The sequence below is a fragment of the Phalangium opilio genome, unplaced genomic scaffold, assembly GCF_054372755.1.
Source record: "Phalangium opilio isolate 3A_F unplaced genomic scaffold, DU_Popi_V2 ptg000078l_1, whole genome shotgun sequence".
Taxonomy (NCBI): domain Eukaryota; kingdom Metazoa; phylum Arthropoda; class Arachnida; order Opiliones; family Phalangiidae; genus Phalangium; species Phalangium opilio.
In genome coordinates this window covers 2,791,786-2,808,196 of record NW_028324186.1, presented here as the reverse complement: position 1 = coordinate 2,808,196, position 16,411 = coordinate 2,791,786, and the positions used below count along the sequence as shown (strand labels likewise).

Here is a 16,411-nt window from a genome sequence, read left to right as displayed (position 1 = left end):
TGCAATAACTCGGGTCCGTCCGGGATTTAAACCCGGGACCACTCGCACCCAAAGCGAGTATCATACCCCTAGACCAACGGACCATGTTTGTAATAAACAAGCTCAACTCATATGCCTACCCTGTAGTTAGTTGCATTAAAATAGTCACTAATTTACTTCTGCAAAAACTCGGGTCCGTCCGGGATTTGAACCCGGGACTACTCGCACCCTAAGCGAGGATCATACCCCTAGACCAACAGACCATGATTGATACCGAAACATGCTCAACTCATAGGCCTAACTTGTTGTTAGTTGCATTTAAATAGTCACTAAATTCCTTCTGCAAAAACTCGGGTTCGTCCGGGATTTGAACCCGGAACCATTCGCACCCTAAGCGAGCATCATACCCCTAGACCAACGGACCATGTGTGTAACTAAACATGCTAAACTTCTAGGCCTACCTTGTTGTTAGTTGCATTTAAATAGTCACTTAATTACTTCTGCAAAAACTCGGGTTCGTCCGGGATTTGAACCCGAGACCACTCGCACCCTAAGCGAGTATCATACCCCTAGACCAACAATTTAATTTTGTAAAAACTCGGGTCCGTCCGGGATTTGAACCCCGGACCACTCGCACCCCAAGCGAGTATCATACCCCTAGACCAACGGACCATGTGTGTAACTAAACATGCTCAACTCATAGGTCTACCCTGTAGTTAGTTGCGTTTAAATAGTCACTAAATTACTTCTGCAAAAACACGGGTTCGGCCGGGATTTTAACCCGAGACCACTCGCACCCTAAGCGAGTATCATACCCCTAGACCAACGGATCATGTGTGTAACTAAATATGCTCAACTCATAGGCCTACCTTGTTGTTAGTTGCATTTAAACAGTCTCTTAACTACTTCTGCAAAAAAATCGGGTTCATCCGGGATTTGAACCCGGGACCACTCGCAACCTGAGCGAGTATCATGCCCCTAGACCAACGAACCATGTGTGTAACTAAACATGCTCAACTCATAGGTCTACCCTGTAGTTAGTTGCGTTTAAATAGTCACTAAATTACTTCTGCAAAAACTCGGGTTCGTCCGGGATTTGAACCCGAGACCACTCGCACCCTAAGCGAGTATCATACCCCTAGACCAACGGACCATGTCTGTAACTAAATATGCTCAACCCATAGGCCAACCCTGCACTTAGTTGCATTAAAATAGTCACTAATTTAATTTTGCAAAAACTCGGATCCGTCCGGGATTTGAACCCGGGACCACTCGCACCCAAAGCGAGTATCATACCCCTAGACCAACAGACCATGTGTGTAACTAAATATGCTCAACTCATAGGCCTACCTTGTTGTTAGTTGCATTTAAATAGTCTCTTAACTACTTCTGCAAAAAATCGGGTTCACCCGGAATTTGAACCCGGGACCACTCGCAACCTGAGCGAGTATCATGCTCCTAGACCAACGGACCATGCGTGTAACTAAAACATGCTCAACTCGAAGGCCTACAATTTAACTAGTTGCATTTAAATAGTCACAAAATTACTTCTGCAAAAACTCGGATCCGTCAGGGATTTGAACCCGGGACTACTCGCACCCTAAGCGAGTATCATACCCCTAGACCAACGGACCATGATTAATACTGAAACATGCTCAACTCATAGGCCTAACTTGTTGTTAGTTGCATTTAAATAGCCACTAAATTACTTCTGCAAAAACTCGGGTTCGTCCGGGATTTTAAACCGGGATCACTCGCGCCCTAAGCGAGCATCATACCCCTAGACCAATGGACCATGTGTGAAACTAAACATGCTCAACTCATAGGCCTACCTTGTTGTTAGTTGCATTTAAATAGTCTCTTAATTACTTCTGCAAAAACTCGGGTTCATCCGGGATTTGAACCCGGGACCACTCGAAACTTGAGCGAGTATCATGACCCTAGACCAACGGACCATGATTGATACTGAAACATGCTCAACTCATAGGCCTAACTTGTTGTTAGTTGCATTTAAATAGTCACTTAATTACTTCTGCAATAACTCGGGTCCGTCCGGGATTTAAACCCGGGACCACTCGCACCCAAAGCGAGTATCATACCCCTAGACCAACGGACCATGTTTGTAATAAACAAGCTCAACTCATATGCCTACCCTGTAGTTAGTTGCATTAAAATAGTCACTAATTTACTTCTGCAAAAACTCGGGTCCGTCCGGGATTTGAACCCGGGACTACTCGCACCCTAAGCGAGGATCATACCCCTAGACCAACAGACCATGATTGATACCGAAACATGCTCAACTCATAGGCCTAACTTGTTGTTAGTTGCATTTAAATAGTCACTAAATTCCTTCTGCAAAAACTCGGGTTCGTCCGGGATTTGAACCCGGAACCATTCGCACCCTAAGCGAGCATCATACCCCTAGACCAACGGACCATGTGTGTAACTAAACATGCTAAACTTCTAGGCCTACCTTGTTGTTAGTTGCATTTAAATAGTCACTTAATTACTTCTGCAAAAACTCGGGTTCGTCCGGGATTTGAACCCGAGACCACTCGCACCCTAAGCGAGTATCATACCCCTAGACCAACAATTTAATTTTGTAAAAACTCGGGTCCGTCCGGGATTTGAACCCCGGACCACTCGCACCCCAAGCGAGTATCATACCCCTAGACCAACGGACCATGTGTGTAACTAAACATGCTCAACTCATAGGTCTACCCTGTAGTTAGTTGCGTTTAAATAGTCACTAAATTACTTCTGCAAAAACACGGGTTCGGCCGGGATTTTAACCCGAGACCACTCGCACCCTAAGCGAGTATCATACCCCTAGACCAACGGATCATGTGTGTAACTAAATATGCTCAACTCATAGGCCTACCTTGTTGTTAGTTGCATTTAAACAGTCTCTTAACTACTTCTGCAAAAAATCGGGTTCATCCGGGATTAGAACCCGGGACCACTCGCACACAAAGCGAGTATCATACCCCTAGACCAACGAACCATGTGTGTAACTAAACATGCTCAACTCATAGACCTACTCTGTAGTTAGTTGCATTTAAATAATCACTTAATTACTTCTGCATATACTCGGGTCCGTCCGGGATTTGAACCCCGGACCACTCGCACCCTAAGCGAGTATCATACCCCTAGACCAACGGATCATGTGTGTAACTAAATATGCTCAACTCATAGGCCTACCTTGTTGTTAGTTGCATTTAAACAGTCTCTTAACTACTTCAGCAAAAAATCGGGTTCATCCGGGATTAGAACCCGGGACCACTCGCACCCAAAGCGAGTATCATACCCCTAGACCAACGAACCATGTGTGTAACTAAATATGCTCAACTCATAGGCCTACCTTGTTGTTAGTTGCATTTAAACAGTCTCTTAACTACTTCTGCAAAAAATCGGGTTCATCCGGGATTTGAACCCGGGACCACTCGCAACCTGAGCGAGTATCATGCCCCTAGACCAACGAAACATGCGTGTAACTAAACATGCTCAACTCATAGGTCTACCCTGTAGTTAGTTGCGTTTAAATAGTCACTAAATTACTTCTGCAAAAACTCGGGTTCGTCCGCGATTTGAACCCGAGACCACTCGCACCCTAAGCGAGTATCATACCCCTAGACCAACGGACCATGTCTGTAACTAAATATGCTCAACCCATAGGCCAACCCTGCACTTAGTTGCATTAAAATAGTCACTAATTTAATTTTGCAAAAACTCGGATCCGTCCGGGATTTGAACCCGGGACCACTCGCACCCAAAGCGAGTATCATACCCCTAGACCAACAGACCATGTGTGTAACTAAATATGCTCAACTCATAGGCCTACCTTGTTGTTAGTTGCATTTAAATATTCTCTTAACTACTTCTGCAAAAAATCGGGTTCACCCGGGATTTGAACCCGGGACCACTCGCAACCTGAGCAAGAATCATGCTCCTAGACCAACGGACCATGCGTGTAACTAAAACATGCTCAACTCGAAGGCCTACAATTTAACTAGTTGCATTTAAATAGTCACAAAATTACTTCTGCAAAAACACGGGTCCGTCAGGGATTTGAACCCGGGACTACTCGCACCCTAAGCGAGTATCATACCCCTAGACCAACGGACCATGATTAATACTGAAACATGCTCAACTCATAGGCCTAACTTGTTGTTAGTTGCATTTAAATAGCCACTAAATTACTTCTGCAAAAACTCGGGTTCGTCCGGGATTTTAACCCGGGATCACTCGCGCCCTAAGCGAGCATCATACCCCTAGACCAACGGACCATGTGTGTAACTAAACATGCTCAACTCATAGGCCTACCTTGTTGCATTTAAATAGTCTCTTAATTACTTCTGCAAAAACTCGGGTTCATCCGGGATTTGAACCCGGGACCACTCGAAACTTGAGCGAGTATCATGACCCTAGACCAACGGACCATGATTGATACTGAAACATGCTCAACTCATAGGCCTAACTTGTTGTTAGTTGCATTTAAATAGTCACTTAATTACTTCTGCAATAACTCGGGTCCGTCCGGGATTTAAACCCGGGACCACTCGAGCCCAAAGCGAGTATCATACCCCTAGACCAACGGACCATGTTTGTAATAAACAAGCTCAACTCATATGCCTACCCTGTAGTTAGTTGCATTAAAATAGTCACTAATTTACTTCTGCAAAAACTCGGGTCCGTTCGGGATTTGAACCCGGGACTACTCGCACCCTAAGCGAGGATCATACCCCTAGACCAACAGACCATGATTGATACCGAAACATGCTCAACTCATAGGCCTAACTTGTTGATAGTTGCATTTAAATAGTCACTAAATTCCTTCTGCAAAAACTCGGGTTCGTCCGGGATTTGAACCCGGAACCATTCGCACCCTAAGCGAGCATCATACCCCTAGACCAACGGACCATGTGTGTAACTAAACATGCTAAACTTCTAGGCCTACCTTGTTGTTAGTTGCATTTAAATAGTCACTTAATTACTTCTGCAAAAACTCGGGTTCATCCGGGATTTGAACCCGGGACCACTCGAAACTTGAGCGAGTATCATGACCCTAGACCAACGGACCATGATTGATACTGAAACATGCTCAACTCATAGGCCTAACTTGTTGTTAGTTGCATTTAAATAGTCACTTAATTACTTCTGCAATAACTCGGGTCCGTCCGGGATTTAAACCCGGGACCACTCGCACCCAAAGCGAGTATCATACCCCTAGACCAACGGACCATGTTTGTAATAAACAAGCTCAACTCATATGCCTACCCTGTAGTTAGTTGCATTAAAATAGTCACTAATTTACTTCTGCAAAAACTCGGGTCCGTCCGGGATTTGAACCCGGGACTACTCGCACCCTAAGCGAGGATCATACCCCTAGACCAACAGACCATGATTGATACCGAAACATGCTCAACTCATAGGCCTAACTTGTTGTTAGTTGCATTTAAATAGTCACTAAATTCCTTCTGCAAAAACTCGGGTTCGTCCGGGATTTGAACCCGGAACCATTCGCACCCTAAGCGAGCATCATACCCCTAGACCAACGGACCATGTGTGTAACTAAACATGCTAAACTTCTAGGCCTACCTTGTTGTTAGTTGCATTTAAATAGTCACTTAATTACTTCTGCAAAAACTCGGGTTCGTCCGGGATTTGAACCCGAGACCACTCGCACCCTAAGCGAGTATCATACCCCTAGACCAACAATTTAATTTTGTAAAAACTCGGGTCCGTCCGGGATTTGAAACCCGGACCACTCGCACCCCAAGCGAGTATCATACCCCTAGACCAACGTACCATGTGTGTAACTAAACATGCTCAACTCATAGGTCTACCCTGTAGTTAGTTGCGTTTAAATAGTCACTAAATTACTTCTGCAAAAACACGGGTTCGGCCGGGATTTTAACCCGAGACCACTCGCACCCTAAGCGAGTATCATACCCCTAGACCAACGGATCATGTGTGTAACTAAATATGCTCAACTCATAGGCCTACCTTGTTGTTAGTTGCATTTAAACAGTCTCTTAACTACTTCTGCAAAAAATCGGGTTCATCCGGGATTAGAACCCGGGACCACTCGCACCCAAAGCGAGTATCATACCCCTAGACCAACGAACCATGTGTGTAACTAAATATGCTCAACTCATAGGCCTACCTTGTTGTTAGTTGCATTTAAACAGTCTCTTAACTACTTCTGCAAAAAATCGGGTTCATCCGGGATTTGAACCCGGGACCACTCGCAACCTGAGCGAGTATCATGCCCCTAGACCAACGAAACATGCGTGTAACTAAACATGCTCAACTCATAGGTCTACCCTGTAGTTAGTTGCGTTTAAATAGTCACTAAATTACTTCTGCAAAAACTCGGGTTCGTCCGGGATTTGAACCCGAGACCACTCGCACCCTAAGCGAGTATCATACCCCTAGACCAACGGACCATGTCTGTAACTAAATATGCTCAACCCATAGGCCAACCCTGCACTTAGTTGCATTAAAATAGTCACTAATTTAATTTTGCAAAAACTCGGATCCGTCCGGGATTTGAACCCGGGACCACTCGCACCCAAAGCGAGTATCATACCCCTAGACCAACAGACCATGTGTGTAACTAAATATGCTCAACTCATAGGCCTACCTTGTTGTTAGTTGCATTTAAATATTCTCTTAACTACTTCTGCAAAAAATCGGGTTCACCCGGGATTTGAACCCGGGACCACTCGCAACCTGAGCAAGTATCATGCTCCTAGACCAACGGACCATGCGTGTAACTAAAACATGCTCAACTCGAAGGCCTACAATTTAACTAGTTGCATTTAAATAGTCACAAAATTACTTCTGCAAAAACTCGGGTCCGTCAGGGATTTGAACCCGGGACTACTCGCACCCTAAGCGAGTATCATACCCCTAGACCAACGGACCATGATTAATACTGAAACATGCTCAACTCATAGGCCTAACTTGTTGTTAGTTGCATTTAAATAGCCACTAAATTACTTCTGCAAAAACTCGGGTTCGTCCGGGATTTTAACCCGGGATCACTCGCGCCCTAAGCGAGCATCATACCCCTAGACCAACGGACCATGTGTGTAACTAAACATGCTCAACTCATAGGCCTACCTTGTTGCATTTAAATAGTCTCTTAATTACTTCTGCAAAAACTCGGGTTCATCCGGGATTTGAACCCGGGACCACTCGAAACTTGAGCGAGTATCATGACCCTAGACCAACGGACCATGATTGATACTGAAACATGCTCAACTCATAGGCCTAACTTGTTGTTAGTTGCATTTAAATAGTCACTTAATTACTTCTGCAATAGCTCGGGTCCGTCCGGGATTTAAACCCGGGACCACTCGAGCCCAAAGCGAGTATCATACCCCTAGACCAACGGACCATGTTTGTAATAAACAAGCTCAACTCATATGCCTACCCTGTAGTTAGTTGCATTAAAATAGTCACTAATTTACTTCTGCAAAAACTCGGGTCCGTCCGGGATTTGAACCCGGGACTACTCGCACCCTAAGCGAGGATCATACCCCTAGACCAACAGACCATGATTGATACCGAAACATGCTCAACTCATAGGCCTAACTTGTTGTTAGTTGCATTTAAATAGTCACTAAATTCCTTCTGCAAAAACTCGGGTTCGTCCGGGATTTGAACCCGGAACCATTCGCACCCTAAGCGAGCATCATACCCCTAGACCAACGAACCATGTGTGTAACTAAACATGCTAAACTTCTAGGCCTACCTTGTTGTTAGTTGCATTTAAATAGTCACTTAATTACTTCTGCAAAAACTCGGGTTCGTCCGGGATTTGAACCCGAGACCACTCGCACCCTAAGCGAGTATCATACCCCTAGACCAACAATTTAATTTTGCAAAAACTCGGGTCCGTCCGGGATTTGAACCCCGGACCACTCGCACCCCAAGCGAGTATCATACCCCTAGACCAACGGACCATGTGTGTAACTAAACATGCTCAACTCATAGGTCTACCCTGTAGTTAGTTGCGTTTAAATAGTCACTAAATTACTTCTGCAAAAACACGGGTTCGGCCGGGATTTTAACCCGAGACCACTCGCACCCTAAGCGAGTATCATACCCCTAGACCAACGGATCATGTGTGTAACTAAATATGCTCAACTCATAGGCCTACCTTGTTGTTAGTTGCATTTAAACAGTCTCTTAACTACTTCTGCAAAAAATCGGGTTCATCCGGGATTAGAACCCGGGACCACTCGCACCCAAAGCGAGTATCATACCCCTAGACCAACGAACCATGTGTGTAGCTAAATATGCTCAACTCATAGGCCTACCTTGTTGTTAGTTGCGTTTAAACAGTCTCTTAACTACTTCTGCAAAAAATCGGGTTCATCCGGGATTTGAACCCGGGACCACTCGCAACCTGAGCGAGTATCATGCCCCTAGACCAACGAACCATTGTGTAACTAAACATGCTCAACTCATAGGTCAACCCTGTAGTTAGTTGCGTTTAAATAGTCACTAAATTACTTCTGCAAAAACTCGGGTTCGTCCGGGATTTGAACCCGAGACCACTCGCACCCTAAGCGAGTATCATACCCCTAGACCAACGGACCATGTCTGTAACTAAATATGCTCAACCCATAGGCCAACCCTGCACTTAGTTGCATTAAACTAGTCACTAATTTAATTTTGCAAAAACTCGGATCCGTCCGGGATTTGAACCCGGGACCACTCGCACCCAAAGCGAGTATCATACCCCTAGACCAACAGACCATGTGTGTAACTAAATATGCTCAACTCATAGGCCTACCTTGTTGTTAGTTGCATTTAAATAGTCTCTTAACTACTTCTGCAAAAAATCGGGTTCACCCGGGATTTGAACCCGGGACCACTCGCAACCTGAGCAAGTATCATGCTCCTAGACCAACGGACCATGCGTGTAACTAAAACATGCTCAACTCGATGGCCTACAATTTAACTAGTTGCATTTAAATAGCCACTAAATTACTTCTGCAAAAACTCGGGTTCGTCCGGGATTTTAACCCGGGATCACTCGCGCCCTAAGCGAGCATCATACCCCTAGACCAACGGACCATGTGTGTAACTAAACATGCTCAACTCATAGGCCTACCTTGTTGTTAGTTGCATTTAAATAGTCTCTTAATTACTTCTGCAAAAACTCGGGTTCATCCGGGATTTGAACCCGGGTCCACTCGAAACTTGAGCGAGTATCATGACCCTAGACCAACGGACCATGATTGATACTGAAACATGCTCAACTCGTAGGCCTAACTTGTTGTTAGTTGCATTTAAATAGTCACTTAATTACTTCTGCAATAACTCGGGTCCGTCCGGGATTTAAACCCGGGACCACTCGCACCCAAAGCGAGTATCATACCCCTAGACCAACGGACAATGTTTGTAATAAACAAGCTCAACTCATATGCCTACCCTGTAGTTAGTTGCATTTAAATAGTCACTAAATTCCTTCTGCCAAAACTCGGGTTCGTCCGGGATTTGAACCCGGAACCATTCGCACCCTAAGCGAGCATCATACCCCTAGACCAACGGACCATGTGTGTAACTAAACATGCTAAACTTCTAGGCCTACCTTGTTGTTAGTTGCATTTAAATAGTCACTTAATTACTTCTGCAAAAACTCGGGTTCGTCCGGGATTTGAACCCGAGACCACTCGCACCCCAAGCGAGTATCATACCCCTAGACCAACGGACCATGTGTGTAACTAAACATGCTCAACTCATAGGTCTACCCTGTAGTTAGTTGCGTTTAAATAGTCACTAAATTACTTCTGCAAAAACACGGGTACGGCCGGGATTTGAACCCGAGACCACTCGCACCCTAAGCGAGTATCATACCCCTAGACCAACGGACCATGTCTGTAACTAAACATGCTCAACCCATAGGCCAACCCTGCAGTTAGTTGCATTAAAATAGTCACTAATTTAATTTTGCAAAAACTCGGGTCCGTCCGGGATTTGAACCCGGGACCACTCGCACCCAAAGCGAGTATCATACCCCTAGACCAACGGACCATGTGTGTAACTAAATATGCTCAACTCATAGGCCTACCTTGTTGTTAGTTGCATTTAAACAGTCTCTTAACTACTTCTGCAAAAAATCGGGTTCATCCGGGATTAGAACCCGGGACCACTCGCACCCAAAGCGAGTATCATACCCCTAGACCAACGAACCATGTGTGTAACTAAACATGCTCAACTCATAGACCTACTCTGTAGTTAGTTGCATTTAAATAATCACTTAATTACTTCTGCATATACTCGGGTCCGTCCGGGATTTGAACCCCGGACCACTCGCACCCTAAGCGTGTATCACACCCCTAGACCAACGGACAATGTCTGTAACTAAACATGCTCAACCCATAGGCCAACCCTGCAGTTAGTTGCATTAAAATAGTCACTAATTTAATTTTGCAAAAACTCGGGTCCGTCCGGGATTTGAACCCGGGACCACTCGCACCCAAAGCGAGTATCATACCCCTAGACCAACGGACCATGTGTGTAACTAAATATGCTCAACTCATAGGCCTACCTTGTTGTTAGTTGCATTTAAACAGTCTCTTAACTACTTCTGCAAAAAATCGGGTTCATCCGGGATTAGAACCCGGGACCACTCGCACCCAAAGCGAGTATCATACCCCTAGACCAACGAACCATGTGTGTAACTAAACATGCTCAACTCATAGACCTACTCTGTAGTTAGTTGCGTTTAAATAGTCACTAAATTACTTCTGCAAAAACTCGGGTTCGTCCGGGATTTGAACCCGAGACCACTCGCACCCTAAGCGAGTATCATACCCCTAGACCAACGGACCATGTCTGTAACTAAATATGCTCAACCCATAGGCCAACCCTGCACTTAGTTGCATTAAAATAGTCACTAATTTAATTTTGCAAAAACTCGGATCCGTCCGGGATTTGAACCCGGGACCACTCGCACCCAAAGCGAGTATCATACCCCTAGACCAACAGACCATGTGTGTAACTAAATATGCTCAACTCATAGGCCTACCTTGTTGTTAGTTGCATTTAAATATTCTCTTAACTACTTCTGCAAAAAATCGGGTTCACCCGGGATTTGAACCCGGGACCACTCGCAACCTGAGCAAGTATCATGCTCCTAGACCAACGGACCATGCGTGTAACTAAAACATGCTCAACTCGAAGGCCTACAATTTAACTAGTTGCATTTAAATAGTCACAAAATTACTTCTGCAAAAACTCGGGTCCGTCAGGGATTTGAACCCGGGACTACTCGCACCCTAAGCGAGTATCATACCCCTAGACCAACGGACCATGATTAATACTGAAACATGCTCAACTCATAGGCCTAACTTGTTGTTAGTTGCATTTAAATAGCCACTAAATTACTTCTGCAAAAACTCGGGTTCGTCCGGGATTTTAACCCGGGATCACTCGCGCCCTAAGCGAGCATCATACCCCTAGACCAACGGACCATGTGTGTAACTAAACATGCTCAACTCATAGGCCTACCTTGTTGCATTTAAATAGTCTCTTAATTACTTCTGCAAAAACTCGGGTTCATCCGGGATTTGAACCCGGGACCACTCGAAACTTGAGCGAGTATCATGACCCTAGACCAACGGACCATGATTGATACTGAAACATGCTCAACTCATAGGCCTAACTTGTTGTTAGTTGCATTTAAATAGTCACTTAATTACTTCTGCAATAGCTCGGGTCCGTCCGGGATTTAAACCCGGGACCACTCGAGCCCAAAGCGAGTATCATACCCCTAGACCAACGGACCATGTTTGTAATAAACAAGCTCAACTCATATGCCTACCCTGTAGTTAGTTGCATTAAAATAGTCACTAATTTACTTCTGCAAAAACTCGGGTCCGTCCGGGATTTGAACCCGGGACTACTCGCACCCTAAGCGAGGATCATACCCCTAGACCAACAGACCATGATTGATACCGAAACATGCTCAACTCATAGGCCTAACTTGTTGTTAGTTGCATTTAAATAGTCACTAAATTCCTTCTGCAAAAACTCGGGTTCGTCCGGGATTTGAACCCGGAACCATTCGCACCCTAAGCGAGCATCATACCCCTAGACCAACGAACCATGTGTGTAACTAAACATGCTAAACTTCTAGGCCTACCTTGTTGTTAGTTGCATTTAAATAGTCACTTAATTACTTCTGCAAAAACTCGGGTTCGTCCGGGATTTGAACCCGAGACCACTCGCACCCTAAGCGAGTATCATACCCCTAGACCAACAATTTAATTTTGCAAAAACTCGGGTCCGTCCGGGATTTGAACCCCGGACCACTCGCACCCCAAGCGAGTATCATACCCCTAGACCAACGGACCATGTGTGTAACTAAACATGCTCAACTCATAGGTCTACCCTGTAGTTAGTTGCGTTTAAATAGTCACTAAATTACTTCTGCAAAAACACGGGTTCGGCCGGGATTTTAACCCGAGACCACTCGCACCCTAAGCGAGTATCATACCCCTAGACCAACGGATCATGTGTGTAACTAAATATGCTCAACTCATAGGCCTACCTTGTTGTTAGTTGCATTTAAACAGTCTCTTAACTACTTCTGCAAAAAATCGGGTTCATCCGGGATTAGAACCCGGGACCACTCGCACCCAAAGCGAGTATCATACCCCTAGACCAACGAACCATGTGTGTAGCTAAATATGCTCAACTCATAGGCCTACCTTGTTGTTAGTTGCGTTTAAACAGTCTCTTAACTACTTCTGCAAAAAATCGGGTTCATCCGGGATTTGAACCCGGGACCACTCGCAACCTGAGCGAGTATCATGCCCCTAGACCAACGAACCATTGTGTAACTAAACATGCTCAACTCATAGGTCAACCCTGTAGTTAGTTGCGTTTAAATAGTCACTAAATTACTTCTGCAAAAACTCGGGTTCGTCCGGGATTTGAACCCGAGACCACTCGCACCCTAAGCGAGTATCATACCCCTAGACCAACGGACCATGTCTGTAACTAAATATGCTCAACCCATAGGCCAACCCTGCACTTAGTTGCATTAAACTAGTCACTAATTTAATTTTGCAAAAACTCGGATCCGTCCGGGATTTGAACCCGGGACCACTCGCACCCAAAGCGAGTATCATACCCCTAGACCAACAGACCATGTGTGTAACTAAATATGCTCAACTCATAGGCCTACCTTGTTGTTAGTTGCATTTAAATAGTCTCTTAACTACTTCTGCAAAAAATCGGGTTCACCCGGGATTTGAACCCGGGACCACTCGCAACCTGAGCAAGTATCATGCTCCTAGACCAACGGACCATGCGTGTAACTAAAACATGCTCAACTCGATGGCCTACAATTTAACTAGTTGCATTTAAATAGCCACTAAATTACTTCTGCAAAAACTCGGGTTCGTCCGGGATTTTAACCCGGGATCACTCGCGCCCTAAGCGAGCATCATACCCCTAGACCAACGGACCATGTGTGTAACTAAACATGCTCAACTCATAGGCCTACCTTGTTGTTAGTTGCATTTAAATAGTCTCTTAATTACTTCTGCAAAAACTCGGGTTCATCCGGGATTTGAACCCGGGTCCACTCGAAACTTGAGCGAGTATCATGACCCTAGACCAACGGACCATGATTGATACTGAAACATGCTCAACTCGTAGGCCTAACTTGTTGTTAGTTGCATTTAAATAGTCACTTAATTACTTCTGCAATAACTCGGGTCCGTCCGGGATTTAAACCCGGGACCACTCGCACCCAAAGCGAGTATCATACCCCTAGACCAACGGACAATGTTTGTAATAAACAAGCTCAACTCATATGCCTACCCTGTAGTTAGTTGCATTTAAATAGTCACTAAATTCCTTCTGCCAAAACTCGGGTTCGTCCGGGATTTGAACCCGGAACCATTCGCACCCTAAGCGAGCATCATACCCCTAGACCAACGGACCATGTGTGTAACTAAACATGCTAAACTTCTAGGCCTACCTTGTTGTTAGTTGCATTTAAATAGTCACTTAATTACTTCTGCAAAAACTCGGGTTCGTCCGGGATTTGAACCCGAGACCACTCGCACCCCAAGCGAGTATCATACCCCTAGACCAACGGACCATGTGTGTAACTAAACATGCTCAACTCATAGGTCTACCCTGTAGTTAGTTGCGTTTAAATAGTCACTAAATTACTTCTGCAAAAACACGGGTACGGCCGGGATTTGAACCCGAGACCACTCGCACCCTAAGCGAGTATCATACCCCTAGACCAACGGACCATGTCTGTAACTAAACATGCTCAACCCATAGGCCAACCCTGCAGTTAGTTGCATTAAAATAGTCACTAATTTAATTTTGCAAAAACTCGGGTCCGTCCGGGATTTGAACCCGGGACCACTCGCACCCAAAGCGAGTATCATACCCCTAGACCAACGGACCATGTGTGTAACTAAATATGCTCAACTCATAGGCCTACCTTGTTGTTAGTTGCATTTAAACAGTCTCTTAACTACTTCTGCAAAAAATCGGGTTCATCCGGGATTAGAACCCGGGACCACTCGCACCCAAAGCGAGTATCATACCCCTAGACCAACGAACCATGTGTGTAACTAAACATGCTCAACTCATAGACCTACTCTGTAGTTAGTTGCATTTAAATAATCACTTAATTACTTCTGCATATACTCGGGTCCGTCCGGGATTTGAACCCCGGACCACTCGCACCCTAAGCGTGTATCACACCCCTAGACCAACGGACAATGTCTGTAACTAAACATGCTCAACCCATAGGCCAACCCTGCAGTTAGTTGCATTAAAATAGTCACTAATTTAATTTTGCAAAAACTCGGGTCCGTCCGGGATTTGAACCCGGGACCACTCGCACCCAAAGCGAGTATCATACCCCTAGACCAACGGACCATGTGTGTAACTAAATATGCTCAACTCATAGGCCTACCTTGTTGTTAGTTGCATTTAAACAGTCTCTTAACTACTTCTGCAAAAAATCGGGTTCATCCGGGATTAGAACCCGGGACCACTCGCACCCAAAGCGAGTATCATACCCCTAGACCAACGAACCATGTGTGTAACTAAACATGCTCAACTCATAGACCTACTCTGTAGTTAGTTGCATTTAAATAATCACTTAATTACTTCTGCATATACTCGGGTCCGTCCGGGATTTGAACCCGGGACCACTCGCACCCAAAGCGAGTATCATACCCCTAGACCAACGGACCATGTGTGTAACTAAATATGCTCAACTCATAGGCCTACCTTGTTGTAAGTTGCATTTTAATATTCTCTTAACTACTTCTGCCAAAAATCGGGTTCATCCGGGATTTGAACCCGGGACCACTCGCAACCTGAGCGAGTATCATGCCCCTAGACCAACGGACCATGCGTGTAACTAAAACATGCTCAACTCGAAGGCCTACAATTTTACTAGTTGCATTTAAATAGTCACAAAATTACTTCTGCAAAAACTCGGGTCCGTCAGGGATTTGAACCCGGGACCACTCGCGCCCTAAGCGAGCATCATACCCCTAGACCAACGGATCACGTGTGAAACTAAACATGCTCAACTCATAGGCCTACCTTGTTGTTAGTTGCATTTAAATATTCTCTTAACTACTTCTGCCAAAAATCGGCTTCATCCGGGATTTGAACCCGGGACCACTCGCAACCTGAGCGAGTATCATGCCCCTAGACCTACGGACCATACGTGTAACTATAACATGCTCAACTCGAAGGCCTACAATTTAACTAGTTGCATTTAAGTAGTCTCTTAACTACTTCTGCAAAAAATCGGGTTCATCCGGGATTAGAACCCGAAACCACTCGCACCCAAAGCGAGTATCATACCCCTAGACCAACGAACCATGTGTGTAACTAAACATGCTCAACTCATAGACCTACCCTGTAGTTAGTAGCATTTAAATAGTCACTAAATTCCTTCTGCAAAAACTCGGGTTCGTCCGGGATTTGAACCCGGAACCATTCGCACCCTAAGCGAGCATCATACCCCTAGACCAACGGACCATGTGTGTAACTAAACATGCTAAACTTCTAGGCCTACCTTGTTGTTAGTTGCATTTAAATAGTCACTTAATTACTTCTGCAAAAACTCGGGTTCGTCCGGGATTTGAACCCGAGACCACTCGCACCCTAAGCGAGTATCATACCCCTAGACCAACAATTTAATTTTGTAAAAACTCGGGTCCGTCCGGGATTTGAAACCCGGACCACTCGCACCCCAAGCGAGTATCATACCCCTAGACCAACGTACCATGTGTGTAACTAAACATGCTCAACTCATAGGTCTACCCTGTAGTTAGTTGCGTTTAAATAGTCACTAAATTACTTCTGCAAAAACACGGGTTCGGCCGGGATTTTAACCCGAGACCACTCGCAC

At 45.1% G+C, this 16,411-nt stretch overlaps 1 long non-coding RNA gene and 40 other non-coding genes across 41 annotated transcripts in view; 1 reads left to right on the top strand and 40 right to left on the bottom strand.

Annotated features, from left to right (window-relative positions):
• Positions 1-16,411, top strand: part of LOC149655007 (uncharacterized) — a 573,911-nt gene that overhangs the window by 204,826 nt on the left and 352,674 nt on the right. The window lies entirely within an intron of this gene.
• Positions 12-83, bottom strand: TRNAP-UGG (transfer RNA proline (anticodon UGG)). Its single transcript has one exon. It is a non-coding gene; the product is annotated as a tRNA-Pro (tRNA).
• TRNAP-AGG (transfer RNA proline (anticodon AGG)) lies at positions 332-403 on the bottom strand. Its single transcript has one exon. It is a non-coding gene; the product is annotated as a tRNA-Pro (tRNA).
• Positions 580-651, bottom strand: TRNAP-GGG (transfer RNA proline (anticodon GGG)). The gene has a single exon. It is a non-coding gene; the product is annotated as a tRNA-Pro (tRNA).
• TRNAP-AGG (transfer RNA proline (anticodon AGG)) lies at positions 1,061-1,132 on the bottom strand. The gene has a single exon. It is a non-coding gene; the product is annotated as a tRNA-Pro (tRNA).
• Positions 1,221-1,292, bottom strand: TRNAP-UGG (transfer RNA proline (anticodon UGG)). The gene has a single exon. It is a non-coding gene; the product is annotated as a tRNA-Pro (tRNA).
• TRNAP-UGG (transfer RNA proline (anticodon UGG)) lies at positions 2,024-2,095 on the bottom strand. The gene has a single exon. It is a non-coding gene; the product is annotated as a tRNA-Pro (tRNA).
• On the bottom strand, positions 2,344-2,415 carry TRNAP-AGG (transfer RNA proline (anticodon AGG)). The gene has a single exon. It is a non-coding gene; the product is annotated as a tRNA-Pro (tRNA).
• Positions 2,592-2,663, bottom strand: TRNAP-GGG (transfer RNA proline (anticodon GGG)). The gene has a single exon. It is a non-coding gene; the product is annotated as a tRNA-Pro (tRNA).
• TRNAT-UGU (transfer RNA threonine (anticodon UGU)) lies at positions 2,912-2,983 on the bottom strand. The gene has a single exon. It is a non-coding gene; the product is annotated as a tRNA-Thr (tRNA).
• On the bottom strand, positions 3,712-3,783 carry TRNAP-UGG (transfer RNA proline (anticodon UGG)). The gene has a single exon. It is a non-coding gene; the product is annotated as a tRNA-Pro (tRNA).
• On the bottom strand, positions 4,194-4,265 carry TRNAP-AGG (transfer RNA proline (anticodon AGG)). Its single transcript has one exon. It is a non-coding gene; the product is annotated as a tRNA-Pro (tRNA).
• On the bottom strand, positions 4,828-4,899 carry TRNAP-AGG (transfer RNA proline (anticodon AGG)). The gene has a single exon. It is a non-coding gene; the product is annotated as a tRNA-Pro (tRNA).
• Positions 5,149-5,220, bottom strand: TRNAP-UGG (transfer RNA proline (anticodon UGG)). Its single transcript has one exon. It is a non-coding gene; the product is annotated as a tRNA-Pro (tRNA).
• On the bottom strand, positions 5,469-5,540 carry TRNAP-AGG (transfer RNA proline (anticodon AGG)). The gene has a single exon. It is a non-coding gene; the product is annotated as a tRNA-Pro (tRNA).
• On the bottom strand, positions 6,357-6,428 carry TRNAP-AGG (transfer RNA proline (anticodon AGG)). The gene has a single exon. It is a non-coding gene; the product is annotated as a tRNA-Pro (tRNA).
• TRNAP-UGG (transfer RNA proline (anticodon UGG)) lies at positions 6,517-6,588 on the bottom strand. The gene has a single exon. It is a non-coding gene; the product is annotated as a tRNA-Pro (tRNA).
• On the bottom strand, positions 6,999-7,070 carry TRNAP-AGG (transfer RNA proline (anticodon AGG)). The gene has a single exon. It is a non-coding gene; the product is annotated as a tRNA-Pro (tRNA).
• TRNAP-AGG (transfer RNA proline (anticodon AGG)) lies at positions 7,633-7,704 on the bottom strand. Its single transcript has one exon. It is a non-coding gene; the product is annotated as a tRNA-Pro (tRNA).
• On the bottom strand, positions 7,881-7,952 carry TRNAP-GGG (transfer RNA proline (anticodon GGG)). Its single transcript has one exon. It is a non-coding gene; the product is annotated as a tRNA-Pro (tRNA).
• TRNAP-AGG (transfer RNA proline (anticodon AGG)) lies at positions 8,520-8,591 on the bottom strand. Its single transcript has one exon. It is a non-coding gene; the product is annotated as a tRNA-Pro (tRNA).
• On the bottom strand, positions 8,680-8,751 carry TRNAP-UGG (transfer RNA proline (anticodon UGG)). The gene has a single exon. It is a non-coding gene; the product is annotated as a tRNA-Pro (tRNA).
• On the bottom strand, positions 9,001-9,072 carry TRNAP-AGG (transfer RNA proline (anticodon AGG)). The gene has a single exon. It is a non-coding gene; the product is annotated as a tRNA-Pro (tRNA).
• TRNAP-AGG (transfer RNA proline (anticodon AGG)) lies at positions 9,481-9,552 on the bottom strand. The gene has a single exon. It is a non-coding gene; the product is annotated as a tRNA-Pro (tRNA).
• TRNAP-GGG (transfer RNA proline (anticodon GGG)) lies at positions 9,641-9,712 on the bottom strand. The gene has a single exon. It is a non-coding gene; the product is annotated as a tRNA-Pro (tRNA).
• On the bottom strand, positions 9,961-10,032 carry TRNAP-UGG (transfer RNA proline (anticodon UGG)). Its single transcript has one exon. It is a non-coding gene; the product is annotated as a tRNA-Pro (tRNA).
• On the bottom strand, positions 10,441-10,512 carry TRNAP-UGG (transfer RNA proline (anticodon UGG)). The gene has a single exon. It is a non-coding gene; the product is annotated as a tRNA-Pro (tRNA).
• Positions 10,761-10,832, bottom strand: TRNAP-AGG (transfer RNA proline (anticodon AGG)). Its single transcript has one exon. It is a non-coding gene; the product is annotated as a tRNA-Pro (tRNA).
• On the bottom strand, positions 10,921-10,992 carry TRNAP-UGG (transfer RNA proline (anticodon UGG)). Its single transcript has one exon. It is a non-coding gene; the product is annotated as a tRNA-Pro (tRNA).
• On the bottom strand, positions 11,403-11,474 carry TRNAP-AGG (transfer RNA proline (anticodon AGG)). Its single transcript has one exon. It is a non-coding gene; the product is annotated as a tRNA-Pro (tRNA).
• Positions 12,037-12,108, bottom strand: TRNAP-AGG (transfer RNA proline (anticodon AGG)). Its single transcript has one exon. It is a non-coding gene; the product is annotated as a tRNA-Pro (tRNA).
• On the bottom strand, positions 12,285-12,356 carry TRNAP-GGG (transfer RNA proline (anticodon GGG)). The gene has a single exon. It is a non-coding gene; the product is annotated as a tRNA-Pro (tRNA).
• Positions 12,924-12,995, bottom strand: TRNAP-AGG (transfer RNA proline (anticodon AGG)). Its single transcript has one exon. It is a non-coding gene; the product is annotated as a tRNA-Pro (tRNA).
• TRNAP-UGG (transfer RNA proline (anticodon UGG)) lies at positions 13,084-13,155 on the bottom strand. The gene has a single exon. It is a non-coding gene; the product is annotated as a tRNA-Pro (tRNA).
• TRNAP-AGG (transfer RNA proline (anticodon AGG)) lies at positions 13,405-13,476 on the bottom strand. Its single transcript has one exon. It is a non-coding gene; the product is annotated as a tRNA-Pro (tRNA).
• On the bottom strand, positions 13,885-13,956 carry TRNAP-AGG (transfer RNA proline (anticodon AGG)). The gene has a single exon. It is a non-coding gene; the product is annotated as a tRNA-Pro (tRNA).
• On the bottom strand, positions 14,045-14,116 carry TRNAP-GGG (transfer RNA proline (anticodon GGG)). The gene has a single exon. It is a non-coding gene; the product is annotated as a tRNA-Pro (tRNA).
• On the bottom strand, positions 14,365-14,436 carry TRNAP-UGG (transfer RNA proline (anticodon UGG)). The gene has a single exon. It is a non-coding gene; the product is annotated as a tRNA-Pro (tRNA).
• Positions 14,845-14,916, bottom strand: TRNAP-UGG (transfer RNA proline (anticodon UGG)). The gene has a single exon. It is a non-coding gene; the product is annotated as a tRNA-Pro (tRNA).
• On the bottom strand, positions 15,165-15,236 carry TRNAP-UGG (transfer RNA proline (anticodon UGG)). The gene has a single exon. It is a non-coding gene; the product is annotated as a tRNA-Pro (tRNA).
• Positions 15,967-16,038, bottom strand: TRNAP-AGG (transfer RNA proline (anticodon AGG)). The gene has a single exon. It is a non-coding gene; the product is annotated as a tRNA-Pro (tRNA).